The sequence below is a fragment of the Alligator mississippiensis genome, chromosome 1 (genome assembly GCF_030867095.1).
Source record: "Alligator mississippiensis isolate rAllMis1 chromosome 1, rAllMis1, whole genome shotgun sequence".
Classification (NCBI taxonomy): domain Eukaryota; kingdom Metazoa; phylum Chordata; order Crocodylia; family Alligatoridae; genus Alligator; species Alligator mississippiensis.
Window position 1 is genome coordinate 255674120 of NC_081824.1, and position 24261 is coordinate 255698380.

Genomic DNA, 24261 nt, shown 5'->3' on the forward strand with positions numbered 1-24261 from the left:
TTTCAGAATATTTAAGGGAGTGAGAAACGTGTTTGGTTTTTCTTGGGCAGATTCCTTAAGCCTCAATTCAGGAAGGCATTTCAGAATACGTTAAGTCCATCCCTATGGAGGGGAATGCTTAACCAGGGGCTGTCCTTATTAGAGACCCTTTCCTGAATCAAGACAGTAGAGAAGCCATTGATTGGCACATTTTGTTACTAAATGTGGTTAATGCACGGGATGAAAAGATGAGTAATTAGAAGAGTATGATCCCCTAAAGGAGGGGGGAACTAAAGGTAAAAAGTAATTAAAAATATATGACATACTTCATGCTAATAACTCCTGGGGTTTTTTGTTTGGTTTACAAATATGCACTCCCTCTCCACCACCACACATCCAATCCAGAAGCATGCTATTAATTCCCTTGAAAAAACTGGCCTCATCACCTCAAATACTTAAGATTCTTCGAAGTATTTTATGGCTGTCAGCACTTTGACAGTGAAGGACAAACTCAAACAAATACCTCTAGACAGATTCTCTTTCTCTGTTATCAATATGTAAAGGTTTTTCTTGGATCATCAAGACTGAGATTACTGTTGCTTTGTAACTTTAACAAATTGATGAAATACCTGAAAAGCTACTGTAAAGGAGGAGCTAGAAACCTCTCCAGGAAATTAAGGCAAGATACAAGTAGTGTGAATTTATTTTCTCTGTATTTATACTTGATTCCACAAGTGTCAAACAGCTGAATCTAATAACAGCTAATGGTGCAAACAAATAAGGGTGGAGGTAGCTAACTATCATTTTAAATCAGCAAAATACATTTACATTCTGGCAGATTTAGCAATTGAAGATTCTGTTCCAAGCACCCACTGTTTATCCACTGATGATTTTTTACAATTTATATAACAACAAATATCTGACTCTCTGGAAAAGTCCTGTGGATTTAAGTTGCCTGATAAAATTAAATACAAGTCCCCAAAGAAAGAGGAGAAAAGAATAGTCCGGCCAACTATTGATTTCCAGTTGAGTAATTGAGGTAGGAGCCTGGATTCTTAGAACTGTTTTCAAGGTAGTAGGTAAGAAAAAAGGAATCCCTTACTCAGTCACAACTGTATGCACACTTTTTAAAAATCATTTTCTCCATACACCGTACCATAGGAGCTCAGCATTTAAATAAGTCAAGTTTTTAACTTAAAAGTGTTAAAGTAATATACAATTGTTTAAAAGTGGTAAAGTAATGTCTAACTCCTATGTCTGTGCTGCAGCTTAGTGCTCCCTGCCTCCACCCCCCAAAATGACGCCAGCCTGTGTGGCAAAAAAACTGCCCTCTCCTGAGTGGTGCCGACTCAGGGGCCAATTTTTGGGGGGGCACGTGTCCCCCACCCCTCCATGACCCCTCTACCAGTCGCCTATGGGGACAGGCCCAGTTGTTCCATTTTTGTCCCACTCCATAAGGGGGACAATTCCCTTACTTTCCAGCTGTATTGGGTTTACTTGCATGACAAATTACTTGGGTATTAGGGCCGTGTAAAGCTTCGGTTGGTGATTCGATTTGAAGCAGATTAGACCCAATTCAGTGGCCAAATCTGAATCGAATCGAATGAAGGGACCAATTTAAAGGTCCAAATTGATTCAAGGCTCTCTGAACCTTTGGAAAAGATTCGGAGAGCTTTGATGATTCGGACAGTCCCCGGTGCTGCAGCCGACTCTGAGCTGGTAAGTACTAGGGGCAGGGGAGGGGATGCTGGGGAGACCCCTGCCTGCTCCCCCAGCCCCCTCTTGGCTGCCCCACCTGGCCCAGCTCCTGGTACTTAAAAAAAAAAAAGCCCCAGTGCTCATCGGGTGGCTGCCAGGCAGGGGGTGGGGTGCGATCCCTGCTGCCCCCCACTGCCCCATGCTGCATGGGGGGCTCTACCACGACCCTGCCAACCCCCTCCTTCTGCTCCTCCAGCCCCCCCACAGGTGCCCCACTCAGGCCAGCTCCAGCCCTTTAAGAAAAAAAAGAAGCCAGGAAAAGCACCAGGACTCTCTGCTCCTGCAGCAGCCTTGGGGCTTCGGGGGCTTGTGCAGAGCCCCTCATGTGGAGCTGAGCAGTGGGGAGCAGTGGGGACTGCCCCCTGCTGGCAAGAGCGGTGAGTCCAGGGGGGTTTTCGAGGGGTTCTTTTCCTTAAAGGCCCAAAGCTGGCCCAGGTGGGGCACCCATGGGAGGGGCTGGGTGAGTGATGGGGGTGTCGGGGGGCTCATGCAGAATCCCCCACACAGTGTGGGGAAGCGGGGATCGCTCCCCTGCCAGGCAGCACCCGCTGAGTCAGGGCTTTTTTTTTTTCTCCCAAGTGCCAGGAGCTGGGACAGCCATTGCCAGGCTGGGAGAGGGGAAGGGGATGGAATGGGCCTGGCCTGGCTGATTCAGAGATTCGGCAGAATCAATTCAGGACGGTGATTCGAATCACCGAATTGAATCACTGTCCCCCAAATCAGCCGAATTAGAATCCAAAGCAAATACTAGCTGCTTTGCACAGGCCTATTGTATATTATGTGTGTGTAGAATTGGATCTACAGACTATTATCACTCTAGGGCAGAGACTATGGCTAAGCATAGGCATTCAAGAAGCTTGCGGCCAAAGTACTAACTTTTAAGCTTTACTCCAAGTGCCTAAAATTAGGTTGGGAGGAAACAGAACATGTTAGCTCTTGGGGAGGGAAAGGGGCAGAGCCTGGCTGCATGGCCTGAGCCTAGCAGGTAGGGGGTGCCACTCGGGCTTTCCAGGTTGCCAGAGAGTCCCAAGCAGAACCAAATGATCCACTCCAATTGGCTGGTGGGGACATCACAACTGCCCACCTAGACCTGATACAGCAGCGGCTCATCATGGTACATACCATCAAGGCCCCAAGCCATCAGCTGGACATCCCACACACGACCACCCAGCACTCTCTGTGCCCATCAAGTGTATGTGCATGTCCAACATGCCTGGGTTGTGTGTGCATGTATGTGTTCAAGACACCTGGGTTGTGTGTGTGCACATGTGCATTTGTGTACCAGATGCCTGGGTTCTGTGTGTGTGTGTGTGTGTGTGTGTGTGTGTGTGTGTGTGTGTGTGTCTGTCCCAGTCACCTGGGTTTCTGTGTGTGTACCTCTATGTGCATACGTTCTGGATGCCTGGGGGGTGTGTGCATGTGTGTGTATATGTGTCCTGAATGCTGTGAGTGTGTGTGTGCATGCGTGCACACGCAAACATGTGCCCTGGATGCCTGGGTGCTGTATGCTTGTGTCCTGGACATATGGGTTCTGAGAGAGAGTGTTTGACTTGGATGCCTGGGTTGTGCATGTGTACAAGTGTGCATGTGTGTGAGTGAGTGACCCAGATGTCTGGGTTGCATATGTGTGTGTGTGTGCGCGTGTGTGTGTGTGTGTGTGTGTGTGTGTGTGTGTGTGTGTGTACGCGCGCATGCACTTCCCAGATGCCTGGATTCCATGCCCCAGCCCCACACAATGGCAAGCTGTCCAGATCTGCAAAGCCCTGGCCAAGTAGCTCCTCACCAGCATGGTCCAGGAGCCCTTCTCGGATGACCAAAGCTGAGGAGTTTGAGTGCCCATGACCTGGCACCGGACCACAGGGTCTCCTGCCACAGGCTCCTCTGCCCCTGTATCCTGGGCACTGCAGTCCACAACCCAGGCTGGCAAGGCATCACCCCCTTTCCTCTCTCCCTTCCCAATCCACCAGAGGCACACACCAGGGTACGGGGGAATGTGGCGCAAGGAAGAGACATGCCTCAATTTAAAATGTTGTGGTTACCAAACTTTAACTGTATTCAATTAAGAAAACCTGCTGAACCTGCTGAACACTGTCTGTCTCAGCTTGGTTCCTCCTCCCAATTAAACACAAAACAGCAAACCTTTGGTGGCAGCAGGGTGCCCGGGGTGAAGGGGGTGGGAGGGGGGGGAGTTTGAGAACAGAGCAACAGAACCTGAAAGAGAGCTTGTGGTCAAGGGGAGTGCTGCAGGGCCTGAACTCAACAAACACAAAACCTTTCAAGGGAGGCACACAGCAGGGGACTTTTGACCTGGCACCTACTTTCAGGGGTCTGGAGTCAAAACAGGATTTATCCTTATAGGAGCTGGACAGCTGCATTATTCCATACCCAATGTCTGTCTGAGTGTGCTGCGGGCCTGAAGGTGGCTGCTGGGCCTTGGGGAGGGGAGGCTGTGGATTAGGAGGCATCATCTCAGTGGGCACTGAGACCTCCTGGCTCCCCCACACTGGACGCCTGGTTTCCCAGCCCTGGGCCCATGTCTCCCCCTTTGAGGACCACAGACCCACAGCCCTCCCAAACATCATGTCAGGCAGCTGACCCAAGCCACACGGCTGTCTATCCCTGCCAAGACTGCACTTCTTTCCAGCATCAGGACCCGTGGTCCAAATAGCACCGTAGGGAGTGGAAAACCTCCCCCCCCCCCCCGAGGGCCTCCCTTTTGATGGGGGTGGATGAATAGGTGCACCAGGCTCTGCTGCCAGAAGCTGCCCCAATGACCACCTGGCCTGGTGGAATGCCCTTTCCCCCTGTTCTGAGCATTCCTGCATCCCTTTAGGACTGGCCTGAAACTTCTTGGGGGGGCCTGCACCTACAGGGTGACTGCCAGTGGTCCAAGACCATGTATATTAACTCCCTGTCCGGGTGGTGAGACTCTCTCAGCTCCATTGAACCACAGGGAGTCTTCTCCAAACAGTGTGTGTCCATCTAGAGCCCCCAGTCATGCAATTAAAAACTCCTGGTGACAGGAATCCATGATGCACAGCTTCATGATGCAGAGCTTGTAACATTTCTTCTTCATTTCATCAGAACCTTGTATGCACATCTTTCATTCACTCAGCAGATACTGGCCACCCATCCTGGACCCACCATGCTGTCTGCCATGAGATGGCTTCCTGCACACAGATGTGGAGCCTGCAGACAAGGGGGAAGGGTTGCTTAGTTTGCGGAAGAAGGGTGGGGACAGGTCCAGGACTGGAATGAGCCCACAATCATGGGAGGTGGGTAGGGGTTGCTTTGAGGGGTTGATGCAGTGTGTACCTGCACCATAAGAATTGGAATCAGCCAACATCCAATGGACTGTTCACCCACGGACTGGATCAGAGTGGAAGGGAAAAAGTATTGTGGGGCTGCTTGCCAGCCTGGCCAGATGCAGAACCCAGGAGTCAGCCTAGAAGTGATAGCCAAGCAGCTAAGAAAAGGGTTCTCACATGAGAAGCTTTCCATCGTGTCCCTTTTCTGGACTGGGAGGGAGGGAGGTCTGGGGGTTTCTTGACAAGGAGACAATTTTCCCTCATTCCTGGTATGCACCTTTTTGGGGGCACAGAGATGTATGATAGGACTCATTCCAGAACAGCCATGGCCCCTGTATGGGGAAACAGTGTCTCAGGGCCTCCACCTGCCTCCTCCTCCTTTGGTGGGGTACCTACAGGTGACTCCTCCAGAACACCACTGGTCCCATGGGCATAGGGGGGTGGTTCATGTGCCCTGTTCTTAGCAAGAAAGCAGGAAAGATTCTTGTAGAATGGCATGCCCTGCCTCCAGCCCACAGACTGCTTTGCACACAGCAATAATGCCTCCTCATCACCGTGGTCTTGGTGAGGCATTGTAACCAGTCTTTGTTGTGACCCTTCATCTGCATCTCCTGGGCAAGACCTCTCTGATTCAATGCCCTATCTGGAACTGGCGGGATGTCCTCCTCAGCTCAGATGATGATGAGATCTTTTACTTCCCTGAACTGCCATTGCCACCACCAGCCAAGCCTGGGAATGCAAGACAGGCCAGTTTCATCCATGATCCACAGTGGTGCCCATGGAGTCCTGATGTCCATGGATGGGTGACGGTCTGCCTGTAAGGGGGTAGGTGGAAGACTGGAAGGGTGGGTGGCTGGTTGGAAGCAGTGGTGGACATGCAAAGATGCTCTTCCTGGTGCATGGTTCTCGTTCTTACTTCAGAGGCTTGGGGCCCCTGCTCCCATGTCCCCTGGGCTCTGATGTCCAGGTCACTTCCAGGATATTGAAATGTCCAGGGGCTTTTAGCTGATGGCCTGTGATTCTGGCAAGGCCATATGCCCCACCCAGGCTGTAAATTTAAGGGTCCATGACCCAAGTGGTCCTTTAAGTTCCAGGGGTATATGCATGCACGCCCCAGCTCGGATGTTCAGTGCCTCCCCCCCCCATCACATTCTCCACACACTGAACTACCTAGTTGATTATCCACTAGCTATCTGATCAGTAAGGAAGAAGAGGGGGAGTCAATCTGCATTGAATGAGATTGAAGGACATGGCTAAAAGTGGGGTGGCAAATATTTAGGGCCCAACTCAGCCACCCTTACGTTACACCCTTATAACATGGAGGACTTAAGTGTAGCGGGCATGTTATGTATTTCGACCCCAAATAGTACTTGCGTGATTTTTTTTACATTTCATTTTTTCACACTTTCTTTTCCCATCCTTTAACTAACACTGTCCCTGTTTTGAGGGGATTTCTATATAAATATAGATGTCACAAGTGAGAAGGTACAAGACAACACAGTGTCCAGTGGTTGTTCTGCATTATTGCAAATTCATTTTGAAAAGGAAGGAGATTATGAAGGAAATATAAAACAGATTAGGAGTGATCATCTGGTCTCATTATTTTCCATCATCCACAGCTGTAACCCTTCAAGAACGGACATAAGCAGAACTACTCTATTGTTTGGGGAGGGGGGTGGGGAAGAACCATACGCAAGTTTCAGATGCAAAACTCTAATGCAAACACTCCCCTAAGCACCTAAACTGAAATGTCATATTTAAAGCTTTATCTCTTCTCTACATGAAAGTGGTTTTGGAATGAACTAGGCAAATCCAGAGAGATTTTGGTTCAGAGTTCAGAACTAACCTAAGTCTCAGGCAAACAAACTTGATTCAAATAAGACACTATTGGCATCAAGACATTACAAAATACTTCTGAGTGTAAGCAGCCGCTTACTGCATCAGATGCATCTGAAATCACTTTGGAGATTGAAAGATGGAGAGAATAGATATTATGGATGGATATCAAAAACAAGGAATATAGTTTGCTTTCCTGTTACTTTTTTTCCCCCCACAAAAGCCATTGGATGGAGTAAGACAGTGGAGTGCTACTAAAATATTTCAGGCAAGATTTTGATTCCTAATTAACACCCACACACATAACTGACTTCTTATTTTCTTTACAGGTGTGTGAAACTCAGCAGCTCCACCTGATAAGCCTTGATTGGCTTAATTAACCTGTAAAATTCCTGTCTTCCCTCCCCCAAACTGTAGAGAATTTGAATATTTATAACTGCTTTTTATGATTGCCAAGCTGGGGATGGGATTTTCCCCAGCTCAGGCAATTTCTCTAGTTCATTGCTAGAAGACAAAACAGGGGCAGGCTAGAGATGCAACTTATAGACTAAACAGTACAGTACAAAGACGCAATCCTGCTCCACTTGAAATCAAGGGAAAATTACCCCAATTTCAGATTTAAGTATTACTACATTTCAACAACTTGAAGGACTGAAGTTACTGAAGGATTGTGTGATAAACTTGAACGCACCCCCCACCTCCAAGTTCCCTTCAGTATCTATTAGAGCACTTCAGAAAACACAAAACGGATGTTACTGCCCTAAGCACAATCAAACAATGCCTTTGAAAACCTTCAGAGAATTTCTTGGTACCCAATTTATTGTCCTGGCACTGCAGGTCACGGCCCCACTGCCAGTCCTGCAGACATACATGCCTCTACCTTTATAGGAAGGAACCAGTTAATTAGGCACTGAAGGCATTTTTACACATGTAAGCACTGCAGCACAGGATGCTTTGAAAAATGCCCCGCGCTGCAATGCTTGGAGTTGCAGAAGCGATGAAATGCATGTCAGTGCTGAGAAAAAGGTGGTGCATTTCGCTGCTTATACAACTGCATGCGACACAGTGCAGTGTGCGTCAACTCACATTCAGAGCAGACTCAATTAATTGAGTCTCTCTGGTGGCAGATCTTGGGCTTGTCATAGGACCAAAAAGTATGCGTATAAATGCCCTTAAAAAAGAACAGGTGGAATATTGACACAGTACCTGATCCTAAGTCATCCTTTTTCGGGCATGAGCCAGCAAAGGAGCACCCTGATTGCCTCCACTTACTCAAGAAACTGCTCCTGGGTGCACGTCTACATGTGTGCCCAGGTTGGGAATAAATTGAGCCTGATAGGAGCAGACTACTTCAGGGCAGTTCCTATCCTGCTCTGCCCCCCCTGAAGCACCCAAAGGAAGCTTTAGAGGCACTGGGGGCAGCTGGTGCAAGGCAAGCACTGGTGCAAAGTGAGGATGGGAGCACACAGCCCAAGGCAGAGAGCAAGGAGCAGGCAGGCATGGGGACATGGGGGCTGCATACACCAGCGCTTGCCTGCTTCTTGTCACTGGCATGATAACTGTGCAGGGGGCGGTAGGCCTGTAGGCATGCCAGCATGGACCCTTGCTCCACAGGAGCCCCAGAGCCAAGCAAGGCTGGTGACAGGCTGGGCCAGGACCTGCCATTATACCAGGTATTGCAGGGGAACAGGGGCCTGGATTGCCCAGACCTACACAATGCAGGACATGCAGTGCAGGGAAGCTCCAGGCCCTGCTGCCACTATGATTGCAGCTCCTGGGGAAAATTGCAGCTGCCAGGGGAAGGAAGGATGGGTATAGTAAGGGTGCCATGGGCCCTGCCTCCCCAGCTGGTGGCACGGACCCTCATATGATCCTCCCCAGAGCACTGGCCACAGCCGACCCCAGAGCTCTGCATGTCTGGGAGCTGCCCCTGGAGCCAGGGACAGCTCCCCCTGTTCACTGGAGCTCAGGTTTTAGCCAGGCAGCAGTTGTATCTCCCTTCTGACTGGGATGACTGGGAGCAATTTGCTGCTGGTCAGCGTCTACATATGCCATATAGTTTAATTCGCCATTTTCTAGTACTTGTATCTATTGGTAATAGCAAACGACACATTAGACTAATCTAATGCGCAGTAATTGCTGTGCAATGCTTTACTATGCATTAGGTTAGTCTAATGCACAGTAAAGCATCTTGTATAGATGTGCCACTGTGTCCCAGAGAGTTTTGTGCGATTGCTGGGTGGCTATAAGAAAAGAATACTACATTAAGGCTAGCAAGACCATTCGATATTATTATTCATATAGCAAGGAAAAGTGAAAACTAAAAATGAAACCTCATAAAACAAACAATGTGGGAGTCTGACAATAAAAGCTAGCTGTCCTATGTATGTATCTATGGGACACCCAGTAGGATACCTCAAACTCTATACACATGGTTCCAAACAATTACCAAAGTAACCTGAATTATTAGAAACTGGCTTTAAGATGGGAGAATAAAGAAACAGTTTCTGCTTCTTTATGGGTTATTGCACGCATCCACGATTTCTGGGACTTTTGGGGCATGTTCAAGTATATTTTTCTTTTTCATTAGGGAACTTGCCCATTGCCAGAAATCAGTGTGGATGAATCAATTCTTAAGACAGGGTAACTGTGAGCAGAGTCATCCCTGGTTTCTTTCAGCCTGAAATTGAAGCTGAAGCACATTCAGCACTTTCTCACCTGCACCAATGACAATATGCAATTAGAGAAATTCAGCAATAAGCAGTTTTCTTTCCATACATGGATCTATGCTAACTAGAGGGGTCGCGGGGGGGGGGGGGGGGGGAAGGAGAGGGGAGAGGTAAACCCAAAGGGGAAAATGGACCAAGCCACTAGGTGAGAGCAATAACCATTCTTGCCAACATCACACCCACATTGTGCGTCAGCAAGGCCAGATGGAAAGAAAGTATGTGGACTGGGGACAGAGGCTTCACTGTCTCTTGTCAGTGACATCCTGGGGGCCAGCCTAGCATGAACTCTAGCCAAGGCTAAAGTAGCTGTGGCCAAGGCTAGAATGCTGCCCTGAGAGGGAGAACTGGAGCAGGGGGCCACAAAGTCCCATGGGCTGCTGAAGGAATGCAACCTACCATGTGTTGCGATGGGATCTGGTACAGATATTTGTTACAGTGGCCACACCTACAGGACTGAAGTCTGATACCACATTCACCCAGGGCTATGTTAGAGTGGGATCCACTATTTTTACAATACTCTATATGCCCTGACCATCCATTAGGATACAGCTGTACAGCACTTGCTGCACACCAACCACAAAATAAATTTAACTTCTGGACCTGACCTCCATTATAAATGTCTGGTATAATTTAATAATGCATATTTCATGTTACAGAATACAAATAAAAACAGTAAACATTAAATGAAATCTATAGGTGAATGAAGATGTTCACAAACATTTTCATTTTTTTTTTTTCTGTTGCAGAATTTACTTTACCAGATTAAGATTCTCAGTGAAATGGAACAGTCTAGCTAACAGCATTGTTTAAATTTTAAAGCATTATTGGATCTAGGCAGTGACGCAGAATGCACAGATCACAAAAGCATCTTCATACTAACAACCAGGGGGCTAACAAGGGGTAGATCTCTTGCTTTCAACCCTTAATCAGTAGGGCATAAAATGATGGCTAATGAACTGCATCAAAAATGTACTGGGCACCAGAAGCAAGTATGAGATTAAGATCTCTGCCTCAAAGAGCTTCTAATTAGACAGACAGACCTGGTATGACCCCAGGTTGGGAGAAAGGTTGTAACTAAAGCTATAAAGCCAACATACATCATAGTAACCAAATGTTGGCACTTCTGATTTCTGGTTGTGGTGTTTCCAAGAAAATGCTGTTTTCCCACAAGTTACTAGAATTCCAGAGGCTCATCTTGAAATATATCAAAACCATCCAATTTTTCAGCTAATGGTTACCATCCAGTCTGAGACTCCTTGACCATGTGTGACAGGGGGCACCTCTCGGGGCCCGATCTCATGCCAGCCTGGCCACCTGTCTCTATGGGGCAATCTACCCAGTCTTGCCTGGCACAACTTTGCTGTTCTCAAAAATTGGTAGTATAATGCAGGAAGTTGCCCATTCCCAGCCCCAATGTCAGGGGGTGCTATCTGCAGCTCCCACCTTCCCTACACTGCAGCCCATGCCTCGCAGATGGCATCACAGTTCTTAGTAGCTCTGGCCTCACACTGGGCCCCATGATCCTCCAGTCTGGGCCCCAACTGGAACCCTCCAATCAGGCAGCGTACTCCACCCTCATTCTGGGCTCCCTAGCTCCCTACAGTCTTCCCTGTCTTGGGCGTGCCGGCCCATCCCCCCCAGACCTTTGGCCACACAGGCCCTGGCCTCACCTCCAAGGCCAGTCAGAACCCCAGGCCCTCGGCTTTGGGCATCCCTCATGGTGGGCCCCTGGCCCTTTTGACCCTTCTGGTCCTGGCCCCAGCATTGACCAGTCGAGGGTGCCTCAAGTCAGGCTTCTTGAGCATCTAGCCCACTCTCTCACGTGAGTCCGCCTTCTCAGCCCTACTATGGAATTATCCACCCAGTTGTGGGAGCTGGGGTTATTAAGGTGCCCTGACCCGCCTTTCACCAGGGTGGTAACTGGCCTGGCATTTAGTGGGGGCTCCCACGCCACAAGGAGTCCCACCAGGCCACCCATCCCCAGCAGGGTGCAGTTTCAATTCATACCCAGGACCAAGAACCAACTAGCCATCCCCATAAGCTCTTGCTCTTACCTCTTGGTTGTTCCTGCTGTAGCTCACCTAGGTGATGTTTCTGCCTGAACTAGCAGCAGCAGTCTGCAGCTTTTATATACTAGGCTATCAAAATGGCTGCTGCCATCAGGCACCTGCTGGAAGCCTGTTACAGCCCTTAAAGTGGCAGGCACCAACAGTGCCCTGCTACACTGTGTCATAACGGTACCTAAATTTAAACAGTTAAACATCACTGAAAAAAATCTTTGCCTATTGGAATAAAGATTTCCATTCTTCTAGTTGAGTATTTCCTTTCTGAAATGAAAACAAAGATGAAACAGTTTTCTCACTTATTAGCCCATCCTAATTACACCCCCAAATGCTTCTGCTTGTTAATGGTAAATGGCACACCTAGCTCTGCATCTTGGGAAAGTGGACAGTGGGCGTTTTTCACTAATGTACCTGGCAAATCATGCTCTGTATTGGAGACTGGATGAAGCCTAAAGCAAGATATAAAAGCATACTGCTGACTTCTCCCTGATAGCACATCCTAGCATTTGAGAATTCCTTGGAAAACCACAAACTACAACTGACACATGGGTGAACTTAGAAAACACACTCCAAGAAAATGTTTTTTCTTCATTTTTTTTCTCACTTTCACGTCAGTATTTCTGAGAAATGCAATGGATAAAGGATTCCTTTAATATCTCTACTTTGATCTATTTTACATTTCCCATCCCTCATAACTACTTTGTCATTCTGGTTGTACAGCATTTCATCAGTCATACCCAGCTGTATTTCAAACAGTGATTTGCATACACTGCACTGTATTTCACAGTATCAGATTGCAGGATGTGTCATGAACACACATTCTGTTGAGGCAACAAGGTCACTATTTTTTTATTTTTCATTCTTTTTCTCCTTTCAAAGTAGCAGCTGCCCTGGGACAGTACTACTTTTTTCACCCTGACAATATCTGACATGTATGCAGTGTAAGTATAAACTGTGACATTACACTGCAGAACTATATGTGATACTCTATAAGGATATATTTACTATACTAAAACAATAATTATGCCCAGTTTGGGGATAAGGAAATATACATGTTCCACATTTGTACGCCATAGTTCCTGAGCTACTCAATATCAAGGCTGGTGGGTTCTTTCTTTTTTTTAAGTTATTTTTACTTCTATAAGGCTAAATACAGACAGTCAAAAAGCTAAAGATGGAATCAATTCAATTTTCTTTAAAGAAATTTTTATAATAAGAAAACTGAATAGAATGGGGCAAGAACCAGATTATCTCTTTTACATCAATTTCTATAATTGCAGAATTTTCTAGGTTGCAAAATAAACTATTTATAATATTTTTCTCACGCAAAAATTCCAAAAAAGATTCTGTTTCAGAAAATCTGTTTTTTCATTAATCATAGTTTCATAGTTTGTAGGGTTGGAAGGGACCTGAGCAGATTTCATAGATTTCATAGACATTAGGGCTGGAAGGGACCTCGGAAGATCATCGAGTCCAGCCCCCCGCCCAAAGGGCAGGACGTCAGCTGGGGTCATAGGATCCCAGCAAGATAAGCATCCAGTTTCATCTTGAAGGTGTTCAATGAAGGCGCTTGAACAACCTCCGGCGGCAGGCTGTTCCAGACCTTGGGGGCTCGGACAGTAAAGAAATTCTTCCTTATGTCCAGCCTGAAACGATCTTGTAGTAGTTTGTGACCATTCGTCCTCGTCATCCCTTGGGGCGCTCTGGTGAACAAACGTTCCCCTAGATACTGGTGGTCACCCCTGATAAACTTGTAGGTGGCCATCAGATCACCCCTGAGCCTGCGCTTTTCCAGGCTAAAGAGCCCCAGGGCTCTCAGCCTGTCATCGTAGGGTCTGCTTCCCTGACCCCTGATAATGCGCGTGGCTCTTCTCTGGACTCTCTCAAGCTTCTCCACATCCTTTTTGAATTGTGGAGCCCAAAACTGGACGCACTACTCCAGCTGCGGCCTCACTAAGGCCGAGTACAGGGGGAGAATGACGTCCCGGGATTTGCTTGAGAAGCATCTATGGATGCAAGCCAGCGTTTTGGTCGCTTTACTAGCCGCAGCATTGCATTGCAGGCTCATGTTCATCTTGTGGTCAATGATGACCCCCAAGTCTCTTTCTTCCATAGTGCTAACCAACATAGCACTGCCGAGCCTATAAGGATGCTGCGGGTTTTTTTTCCCAAGGTGGAGAACCTTGCATTTATCGGCGTTGAACACCATCAGATTCTCATCCGCCCACTTGCTGAGCCTGTCCAGGTCAGCCTGGATCACCCACCTGTCTTCTGGCGTGGATGCTTTGCCCCAAAGTTTGGTGTCATCGGCGAACTTGGCCAGTCCGCTTCTGACTCCAGTGTCCACATCATTAATGAAGATGTTGAACAGTATGGGTCCAAGGACAGAGCCCTGGGGGACCCCACTGGCCACAGGACACCACGATGAGTGACTTCCATCAATTACTACCCTCTGGGTCCGACCCCGGAGCCAATTTTCCAGCCAGTGGATCGTGGGGGACCCAAGGCAACAATTGGCCAGTTTCTCCAAGAGACGATCATGGGACACCAGATCGAAGGCTTTTTTGAAGTCAAGATATATGACATCAATCTCATCTCCCTTGTCCAGGTGATAGGTCACCTGGTCGTAGAAGGAAATGAGATTGGTCAAGCAAGACCTACCCGCAACAAACCCGTGCTGGCTATCCCTTAAGATGTTGGCGTCGGCCAGTCTATTAAGGATGGCCTCCTTAATAAACTTTTCTACGATCTTCCCCGGGATAGAAGTAAGGCTGATGGGCCTATAGTTAGCCGGATCCACTTTCCTCCCTTTCTTGAAGATAGGCACCACGTTGGCCTTCTTCCAGTCTTCGGGCACTACACCAGAGCGCCAAGAGTTTTCAAAGATCCGCGCTAGAGGCTGGGCTATGATGCTCGCCAGCTCCTTGAGTACCCTGGGGTGAAGATTGTCAGGGCCGGCTGACTTGAAGGTATCCAGCTTCTCAAGATGTTCCTTCACAAAGTCAGCATTAATGGAGGGCAGGGGATCACCCTCACCCGGACTTCCCGGCCCTGTAGCAGACACAGGCGTCCCATGGGGCTGATGAAACACCGACGCAAAGTACCTATTTAATAGGTTGGCTTTTTCCTGGGCGTCAGTTGTCAGTTGCCCCATCTGGTTCAGCAGGGGTCCAACGTTGCCCCTGCTTTTCCTCCGGCTCCCCACATATCTGAAAAAGGACTTTTTATTGTCCTTGATGCTCAAAGCTAGCTGGAGTTCAGTTGCAGCCATGGCTTTCCTGGTCTGCTCCCTACAGGACCGGACCAGTGCAGAATAATCCTCCTTGGAGGTGACTCCCATCCTCCATCCTTTGTAGGCCTTTCTTTTTAGCCTCAGGAGGTCATCAAGTCCGACCCCCTGCCATGGCAGGAAAGAGTACTGGGGTCAAACGACCCCAACAAGGTGTTCATCCAGCCTCCTCTTAAAGACCCCCAGGGTAGGAGCCAGCACCACTTCGCTTGGAAGTTGGTTCCAGATCCTAGCCGTCCTGACAGTGAAGTAGCACCTCCTGATATCTAGCCTGAATCTACCCTCTGCCAGCTTGTGACCGTTTCTTGTAACTCCCGGGAGTGCTCGGGGGAACAGACACTCCCCCAGTGCCTGATGGTCCCCCTTGACTAGTTTGTAGACTGCCACTAGATCCTCCCTCAGCCTTCTCTTGTGGAGGCTGAACAGGTTCAGGTCCCTTAGCCTCTCCTCATAGGGCCTGCCTTGCTGCCCCCGATCATGCGAGTGGCCCTCCTCTGGACCCTCTCCATGTTGTCCACATCCCTCCTGAAGTGCGGCGCCCAGAATTGGATGCAGTACTCCAACTGCGGCCTGACCAGTGTCGCATAGAGGGGGAGGATCACTTCCTTGGACCTGCTCGAGATGCATCTGTGGGTGCGTGACAAGGTGCGGTTGGCCTTCCTGACTGTGTCCCCACACTGTCAGCCCATGTTCATTTTGGCATCAATAACAATTCCAAGATCCTTTTCTGCCTCTGCAATGACAAGAAAGGAGTTCCCCAGCCTGTAGGTAGGCTGCTGGTTCTTCCTCCCCAGGGGCAGTACCTTGTATTTGTCAGTGTTGAAACCTATCCTGTTCTCATCCACCCACCCCTGTAACCTGTCTAGGTCTGATTGCAGCCTATTCCTCCCTTCTAGCATGCCCACTTCTCCCCACATCTTAGTGTTGTCTGTAAATTTGAACAGGGTTCTTTTTACCCCCTTGTCCGAGTCGCTGATGAAGATGATGAACAGTGCAGGCCCAAAGACTGAGCCCTGGGGGACCCCACTGCCCACATCCCTCCAGGTCAAAAATGACCCATCCACCACCACTCTCTGTGTGCAGCCCTCCAGCCACTAAGTGACCCATTTGACTGTGTAGGTGTCGACACTACAGTCCCCTAGTTTTTTAATGAGAATGGGGTGAGAGACAGTGTTGAAGGCCTTCCTAAAGTCCAGAAAGACTACATCCACTGCTACATCTGCGTCTAAGGATTTTGTGACCTGGTCATAGAAGGCCACCAGGTTGGTCTGACAGGACCTGCCTCTAATGCACCCATGTTGGTTGCCCCTAAGCATAATCTCCCCTGCTGGCCCCTCATGGACATGCAGCAGGATAATTCTCTCAAAAAGCTTACCCAGGATTGAGGTAAGACTAACTGGCCTATAGTTTCCTGGGTCCTCCTTCCTCCCTTTTTTGAAAATGGGAACCACAGTGGCCCTTTTCCAGTCCTCTGGCACCACACCAGAGCACCATGAGTGCTCATAAAGCCATGGCAGGGGTCCCGCAATGACATCTGCTAATTCCCTCAGCTAATTTCCTCAATCATTTGACCCCTGGCTGACTGCCTGCCCTTGAAGCAGGGGGCTGGACCCAAAGATCTTGCAAAGTCCTTTCTAGCCCTAATGGCTATTAAATCTATGAACCCCCTTTATTTCTGGCATATTTAAAAAAAATATATTAAACAAATTTTGAAACAAAAAGTAATTTCAAGGCATGACATCAAAATGTTCTCTTACAAAAAGGGTGAAATGGAATGCTTCAGCCATACTGATTTCCCTCCCCTCCACATTCTTTTTCTTCCAGAAATAAAATTTTGTCAAGATTTACATTCCTGTGAATTAATTTCCTTTCCATGAAAATCACTTTCAACCACTTCTAATAATGTTCCATTCATTTTTAGAACCCCTATATCATTTGCTTTAAGATTCATGGGCACTTGTACATGTGACAGAGGTTTAGTCCTCAGGATTTAATTTTATGCTCCCTAAATTGAAACCCAACAGTTCAAATTTTCCATCACATTATGATGAAGGGAGGGGCCCGATCCTTTTTTTGTTTGTTTGTTTTTTGTTAGAGCTGGAGCCTGCTTGCAGCCAGAGGGTGAGCTGCCAGTAGACCGAGAGGCCCCTGAGCTTGGTCCTTCCCTCTGCAGTGGTGGTGGTGTGAGGGGGGACTTGTGAGGGAGGTGACTTAACTTGAATCTGGAGGGGATCTAGCATAGAAGTTCAATAAACCGATTTAATCTAAATCAGTTAAGTGCAATAGTACCTCCATCCAGATTTTTCTTAAAGCAGTTTGGGGTATTTTGAAAGCAGCTTATGTGCACTAAACTTCTGTTGCATTACAGGGTTGAACAGGTTTCCAGTCACTTATACTGGTTTGTGTGTTGTTTCTGGGCCTAGACTTGAGGTGTCACAGGAGCCACTGGTGAGTGCGTTTTAATTCAGCATCCTAATTTGGCATCATGATTGTTCCTGCCATCCAGATGTTTCTATCTCTTGGACAAAGTAACCTCCACATTAACCAGTATCCTTCTTCCTCTAAGAGTTTAGCTACTGACCTATAAACAATGCATTTTTTATAACTATGCATTTTTTGTGGTAAAGAAAGGCCTACCAAAAACAGGTCACTTAAACAGATTTACCTGGATTGGGTAAAACCAAACAACAAGCATTGCAGTGCTAATGAATATAAAATTATTCATCTAGAAACAAAGAATATAAACCATGCTACAAGAGAAGCAGTACTGTCCTGAAAAGCAATGACTCCAAAAAGGATTTTTGGTTATTAGTATATAATGAGCTGAATATGAGTATCCAATGTGATACAGTGGCCAAATGCGTTAATGTAATCTTTGGATTTAAAAAGAGAGAAAACATCTAGCCAAAACAGTGAGGTCATATTACCTCTATATTTGGTATATCATTTGGCACCACTACTGGAATATCGTGTCCAGTTCTGGCACACATAATACAAGTTAGCAAGTATTCTGAGTGGAGACACAAGCAAAGTTAAAGGATTGGGAAACATGCCATATAGTAACAAACTCAAGGAACTCGATCTATTTGGCTTCTCAAATAGAAGGACTTGTACAGTTTGAAAAGAGATGCCTTTTCCATTTACTAGGCAGAAGGATAACAGAATTCAGTGGCTTCAGCAGAATCAACCAAAATTGAAGCTGGACAAACAGACTAGAATTATAGTGTGGGTAATTAGCCACTAAAACACTTACCAAGGCTTGACCTAGCTTCTCTATCTCTGGGAGATTTTAAGACAAGTTTGGATGTTTTTTCTAAAAAATACCATCTGGTTCAAGAAGTTCATGGAAGTTCTGTGGCCTAGGGTAGGCAAGAAGACAAAATAGATCATTCATAATTTTAATTTCTGACCTTAGACCTATGAATTAATTTTTGTGAATGCTGATGTTCTATATTGTCCTTGCAAGATCAGGGCTCTGCCCCACCAGGTTTTCTTTTCAACATATCAAAATCAGTTTTTCTAATTATTGAAAATTAGAAAAAATAGAACCTGTAATTTTGGGGGAAGGGTCCACTGCTTCTTTTGATTATACTTGCTCCTGTTTTCTGGCTCTCCATTCTTGTCTGTTCCATATATCTGAAACTGTATCTCTGTGTCCAAACACAAAGATGTTTCAGAAAATAACAACAGTTCCTAAATAAAGCCATTGTGTGTGCCTTGAGTGGGAAACTGCACAGTAGCAGGGAACACTGATGAAGCCACTGTTGAATACACCCATTATTTATGCTTATGTAGAGAAGTGATGTTGTCCAGTAAATCATCACTGCATACAAAAGGGTTTTATTTTGAAATTGCCATTACTTTCTGAAACACCCTTGTAGTATTAACATGCTTTACACTACTATCACATTAATAACAGTTTGTTTTCCTGATTAGTTCATCTGATCATACTGTAACTATAGGGCTTCCCTAATAAAGTAGGGAAAGAGTAGACTAAGACGTACAGAGATACCTTCAGTAATTTCAGAAAGGAAACCAAAAATGAAGGTCAAATTAATCTCTGCCTTAATTCCAGAAAAGCATAAGATTTAAAATAGAGGTGACTTTGCCGCAACAAACTATAAATGATTATGGTGAGATTTTTAAAAATTATACGGACACAGACAAACATACGTTCAAAAATGAAATTCCTACAAAAATTTGAAGGCTCAGTAGATTATTCACATGCCTGCCTTGAGTCTGAGGAAATATATTAGCATAGGATCATGCTTAATAAAAATATGGGTGAACGCTACAAAGAAGCTTACCAAAACGTTTTCCCTGGTAACCTTTAAACCTTTCAAACTTATCAACTGTTTTCTTCCTATATTTTATAACACATCAAGATGAAAATTATCTAATGTTCTGAGCCACCATTCTAGCTCCGGAGGGCCTTAATATAGTACATTAAATTTGCCTTGCTGCCATTTGAAAAACAAAATCAGCCAAGTTCTGATTTTATAGCAGCCGCCTCTTCATTCTCCCTAAACTTCAATGGGAGGCCTTTGACATTTGATACACTAGTATGCTAAACACAACAAGGCAGCTAAGCAGCGAAAGGCACCGTGTCAGAACCTTCATATGCAAAATATACCATTCCATTTCAAATAGGAACCTGACTCCTTTTGTCCTTGGGTGCAAGACAGTGCTGATGTCATGAAATGACTATGAGTAAGAATAATACCAACAGGATTGTTTATTTAATTAGTAACAAGGGTAAAATCCTTCTAATTCAGCTTGATCAGAGGTCAGTTTGAAGGGTCTTTATCAGGGTATGGGTAGCATTCAGTGGCTGAGGCTTAATAATAATCTCTAGACTTCAATTTCCTACTAATAAAGGGTAATATAATGTAGTGTAAGCCCTCTTATTTGTTCAGATCTTTTTAACCACTGAGGAGCTAATATGCAACAACTGAACAAACAGTGACCACACAAGTTTCATTTCGAGCAGGACAGATGACCTCTGATGAAAGAAATGATCAGTCAAGCTCTGAATCAAGTGGAAAGCAAGCACATGCACATTTTCTCTGTGTGAACATGTAAGAAAAGTAAGCAACTCCTTGATATCTATATACAATATCTTATAAGCGTGACGGAAAAAAGACTGAAGAATGTGCAAATGCTGTGACTTGAATTAAATTTCCACTGGTAGATTCTTAACCAAGCCATTTAACTGTGCATCAACCATTTTGATAAATGAAGGCTACCAAGACTATTAGGCTTCTTAGAATCCCAAATATGACAGAATTGCAATGATCCAATTAGGTTTTGGGGGTTTTTTTGGCTTGCATCGCAACACATTCGTAAGTTATTTCTTCTGGATTTTTTTGGTTACTCTGAGATGCTAACCCAGCAACACAATGCAATACTGCTAAAGCATTCTTGACCCAAAGAAAATTGCATCTGAAATAAATAGGAGCTTCACCCAAATTAAGCTGCAGAACTGCATTAAACAGGCATTGTGTTAAAAAAAAAAAAGCAAGAATAGGAAGACCACATTTTCTTCAGTAGGTACTGTGGAAACACTAAGAGAAGGTGAGTATTTTTGTATGACAATTGACTTCAAATAATGCAACACTGTTTGGGCAAGGGGGCAAATCCAGCACTGGAGTAAGATGGTGGCACTACAGACTTCAGTGAAATTGCATCCACTTATACCCAAGCTAAATATTGCCTATTAAATTTAATATGTTTAAAAGGCTATAAGGCTCATCTCCAAAATAGGGCTTTCTTGATATGGTTATTTTTTCTACCTGAAGGCCTTTGAGTCTTACTTCCAGCATTTTTCTTTCATGCCTTTATTCTAAAGGCCACCTGCCCATTTTTCCCCTTACAGCTTTGGCCTTTAGCTTCTGGATGATTGTTCCAGCAGCAACTTCCCCAGGAAAGCCTGTAACATTCCATGTCAGAATTTTAATCCACTTAGTCTTTTTCCCTGGGGTAGGTAACCAATCCAGGGGAGTCAGCTTTGTGCCCCTCTGGGCATCTAAGGTATCAAATAAAACCCAGACAGTTCGGTGTTCTCTTTTTGTATATTGTGGAAGCAGAGGTGAATAAGAGCAATTTTCTTTTACATTTAACTGCTGTGCTTAACTAGAGTAAGACAAGACTGTCGAAAGAAGGTATTAAAATATTTGTAAATATATTGTCTAGTATAATATTTTACACAATACCAACTCAATGTAGCCTGAGAGTATATTTTCAATGAGTAAGGAGCAAATTAAGTATTATAGTCTAAAACTCTATAGGAAGATATAAATCCTATAAATGGCTACAGGAATTACACCTACACATGAACAAGACACTATACAAGAATTTTAAATTAATTACCTGACAAGCCATTCTAAAATGAAAATAACTTTTTAAAACTACCTAGTAAGTCAAATTCAAAGGCTACTGATTTTATAGTTAGGAAAGCAATTCATGAACACAGAGAAATGATATACAACAAATTATGTTGCAATGGATGACAGCACAAAAGATATCACATTTGCAGTTAGTATATAACTAAACTACATAATTAATCTAACACCAGTGAACCAGGTAGCATGTAGGTAACTTTTAGATCCAAACAGAGACATTAAAAGATGTCAAAAGAGAATCCTGGTGTTAACAGGGGAAAATCCATGTTGGTTCTCTCAGGCTATTTCTAAGTGAAGCAAGAAATTCAGGGGTGGCAGGAGCTATTCAGCATCTCTGAAAATGGCCCACAAGTATGCGGCAGTTGAAAGATGGACTTAAAAAGCTAGTGTTAGGCATCCAGGTTTTAAAATGCTGTCTGTACATCTGTTGACTTCCCAGTGTGCCACAAAAATTCATACTGAGAACTCATAACTGCAGGGTAAAAGTTGCTAGAAGAATGTTTGGAGTTCTGGCAGCTTGACCTGAGACTGTAGGCACCATTGACCCCCAGGATGTGGGTTAGTGGGTTGCGGGAAAACTGCATTAGCTGCCAATTTCAGCTCAAAAGAACAGTAGCTAGATGTTAGTAGTTAATGAAGAAGTTTAATGGGTTTCAGTTTGAATGCACTGGATATTCAGAGTAAAATGATCAAAAGAATAAAGAATGTTAAAATTCTGAAGCAAGAACTACCCGCAGCTGAAGAAATAGTACAGCTCAGAGAGTGGACTCACCTTGGCCCTACAACAAGCTAGACAACAGATTCTATACACAAGCCATGTCTTTGCCCAAAGCAAAATGGAAGGGAAGTCAACCTAGAGAGGACCTTCACAGCACAATAATGACTGAAGCGGAAACTTTACGGATCAAAAATTTTTAATTGTTTTTTTTTAAAAAAAGAAGAGAGGATTGGCTGGATATGAACGACTTCTGGCTTAAATGCATGACAGCGTGAGAAGTGGAGTGAATTGGATGGGTGACATTGAAGCTGTTATCTGTAGGTTCAGAATCAACAACTTAATAGAGCAATTCCTGCCTCTCAAATATAATGTATTTTGGGCTGTCTGAAGTCTCATAGCAACAGATTCCATATAGAGAGGAAATAGCAGGTTCTCTGTGCTACTTCAAGCATACTCAGGACCCTACATTTCAGCACTTTCTCCCTGAACTTAGGTATCAACCTTAGTGTTGTTATTACTGCTTGTACTGGTCACTTTTGCTACCCATATGCCCTTCCCAAAAAGTTAAAAAGGAATAGAGGGCTGTACAATTTTGGACTATGGTATTTTACATTGCACACAGCTAACAGGTGATATTCAATGAATATGTCAAACAAGGTAAATACAATAGTTGGTTAGTTTTATTACTACCATGCCTTCAGCTATGCAACTAAAACAATGAATAAGAATAAAAGGGTCACTTAGAAGCAAAAATAAAACCAGAATAAGCTAATAAATATGTAAAAAAATTGTAATTATTGGATGAAGAATATGTAGAGTGATCACAGAGCCCTGGTCTTCCAGACCTACTAGAGACAACCAGAGGGGTGTATTAGGCAGATGGTAATAAAGAGCAGATCACCTGAGAGTGGGGGAGACAACAACCAATACAAGGTGGATGCATGGTGAGGGACAGACATTCAGAAAGCCTGAGCCTGAATTGATTCAATCTTTGCAGGTTAGTCTAACCTGACTAGGCTGAACTAGTTTGAAACTGGACAGACATTCTCTCTGGACTGAGGAAATTCAGGCATGTGCCTGCAGTGGCTCAAGTTAGAAGCCAGGGGGTGCTAGAGCAGCCCTCCCTTCCCTTCTGCAGGGAGCTGAGCTGAGTGGGGCATGGATTCTCTCATTAGGGAGGTCTGCCTGCATAGTCCCAGGCATTTCCCTGATGTCTGGTCAAGGGTTGGGAGTGTTGCCAGCCCCCAACCCTGGGCTAGCACTTGCGGGGTGGGCGGGGGGGAGGGTGCAGTGCATACATCTGTCGATGATACAGAGCTTTTGGATCTACCCTGCTTCATCATACTGTCTGCAGCAAACTGCAAACATGCTGGCTACAGTCCCTGCTGTAGCAGAGAGGAAGAAGGGATCTTTGCTTAAGAAGCAAGTGTTGAGAGGTGGAGAATGGGGGGCGTGGGGAAGCCAGCAGACCCTGCGGTGCCTCCAAGTCTGTGCCAAGCTGTAGCCAAGGAGCACAGGGGAGGGGCCAGCCCTGCTATGGAGCAGAGCCCAGCTCAGAGAGCATGCTGGGAAGCTGGGGGACTCTGATTTAACTTAAATCAGCAAGGGGTCTGGGACAGACATTACATAAACCAGTTTGAGCCAAATCAGTTAAGTCTGATACTACATTCAATCAGGTTTATCTCAAACCAGTTTCAGCCATTTTCAAACTGGTTTATGTGTACTGAATATCTGTTCCGTTACAGGTTTAAACTGGTTTCTGACCACTTAAATCGGTTTATGTGTAATATCTGTTCCTAGCCTATGTATCTCTCTCGCACACCACCAGAATATTGAACCAGCTACTGAGATGGGCAAATACTATATGCAGTTACCTATAAAATACATTGTTCAGTGAACAATAGCAGTGTATTTTGATTTATGTATTTAATTAATCACATTCATTCAGTTTGCAGGGATTGACAAAGAGCAAACAATAATGTGTACTTTAGTAGGTACTGGGGAAGAGGGTCCTCTTCAGAGCCATCTTGTATTGGATCAGTGTGACAGATGAAATTCTGCAGTCAACAAAATGCAATGCTTCTTGAGTAAATAGTCCAGAAGGAAGCAGCACATCACAGTGAATGAGCAGTCAGGGAGCAAGGGGGCAATGTTGTGTAACATGCTATTTAACAATAACA